Source organism: Asparagus officinalis, chromosome 5 (genome assembly GCF_001876935.1).
Source record: "Asparagus officinalis chromosome 5, Aspof.V1, whole genome shotgun sequence".
NCBI classification, from domain to species: domain Eukaryota; kingdom Viridiplantae; phylum Streptophyta; class Magnoliopsida; order Asparagales; family Asparagaceae; genus Asparagus; species Asparagus officinalis.
The window spans coordinates 58907161-58909039 of record NC_033798.1 but is presented as its reverse complement, the minus strand read 5'-3'; positions in this window follow the sequence as shown (position 1 = coordinate 58909039).

Sequence of the window (1879 nt, the reverse complement as noted above, 5' to 3'; positions counted from 1 at the left end):
GCCCTGAGAGGTGGCTACAATTATCTCGGACCCGTCGGATGCTCGCAACTTGACTGTCTTCGCAAAGCAGTCAATGCTAACATGGTAGGAAGACAACCAATCCATACCAAGGATGACATCGAACTCGAACATATGCAACACTATCAAATCGACTACGAACTCTGACTCGTCCAAACTGACGGTACACCTCCTACAAACGCTCTCCAGAAACGATACCTCACCTAAAGGGGTGGAAACAGATAAAGGGGTGTCTAGAGGCTGAGCTACGAGCTGGAGTCTAGCCATAAATGCATGTGATATGAAGGAATGCGAAGCTCCCGAATTGAAAAGAATACGGGCGGGAAAGGAATTCATAAAGAACATACCCTCCACTACTGCTCCGCTAGCTCCATGATCACGGGGAACTACATCATAAACCCTGCCCGTGGCTGAAGACTGCTCTACTGCTGGAGATGGGGAATATGGGACAATCTGCCCCTGAGGAACCTCCTGAACTGCTCGAATCTATCCCTCAGTCCTCTGAGCTACTGGCGGTGCCTCAAGCCTGTTCTGCTGGCCCTGACCTCTGCCTTGCTGGCGCTGCTGCTGCTGCTGGTTCGGACCCTTGCCCTGCTGGGCTCCTGCTGGTGCGCTACGACACTCTGATGCCTTATGCCCGACTTTATGACAATTAAAACAAGATCCCTGGAACTTGCGCTGCTGATGCGCTCTCAGATCCTGTTGGGGTCCCCTTTTATAAGGGCCCTGATGCTGCTGCTGCTGTCCAGAAAAAGGTCTCTTGTTCTTGCTCTTATCCCCACTCTGTCCTGTCTTGGCCTTCCCCTCCTTATCTTTCTGAAACATAGTAGTCTCAATCTCCTGAGAAGTAGCAGCCTCAGATACCTCTCTAACTGAATAAAACCTCCTCAACACGAGGTACCGTCGGAGATTAGGGCGAAGCCCTGCTAAGAACATCTGAGCCTGACGCTCTCCCGTCTGCCACATGGCCGTGAAATGTAGCAACTCCATGAACCGGCTCTCAAAATCCGCTACTGACATGTCCCCCTGAGTCAATCGGGATAACTCGAGCTCCTTCCCAGTCCGTGCTGCGGAAGAAATGTACTGTCCATCAAAGAAGTATATAAAATCCTCCCATGTGAGGGTCATCCTCTGCTCCGGAGTAAACTGAAGTCGGTACCATCTCCCGGCATCTCCCTTCAGGCTGTAGGATGCCAGCCTCTGCTTCTGTACTGAATCTACACCGAGTATATCAAGAATATTGCTCACATCCTCTTTCCACTTATGGACTGCAAGAGGGTCTGGTGACCCCTGGAACTCCGGTGCCCTCATCTTCTGATATCTCTCCACCATACAGAGCCAAGCCTCCTGCTCTGTGGCTCTATCTGGGACTGCTAGAGGAATGGCTGCAGGCGTGACCTCTGGGGCCTCTCTCTGACAGGAACGGTCGGTATCCCCTGCTGCTGAGCTACCGGTGGTGGTGGTGTCCGTGGTGTTATATGGGTCATCACCAACTCCTCAATGGCTGTCATCCGGGCAATGAGAGGAGCCATGATGTTCACCAAATACTGAGGAGCCTGCTGCGGCTCCGGTGGAGCCTGCTGAGGCTCAGAATGAGCTGGCTGCTGCTCTGATGGAGTCTGCTGTGACTCTGCCTGGCTAGCTCTCCTGGTACGAGGTCTACCACGTCCTGCCATCTATCTCTCTCTCTCTGGTGATAAGAAAAATAAAGTTTATGAGTCAAAACAGACCTTTATAAATAACGTATCACATTGAAATTTTTACAACATATAGTATTCACACAAATACTTTGAATTTACACCAAATAGTTGTCATAAAAAAAAATTCTCAAATTTTGAGATATACGCATATATCGTCCTCA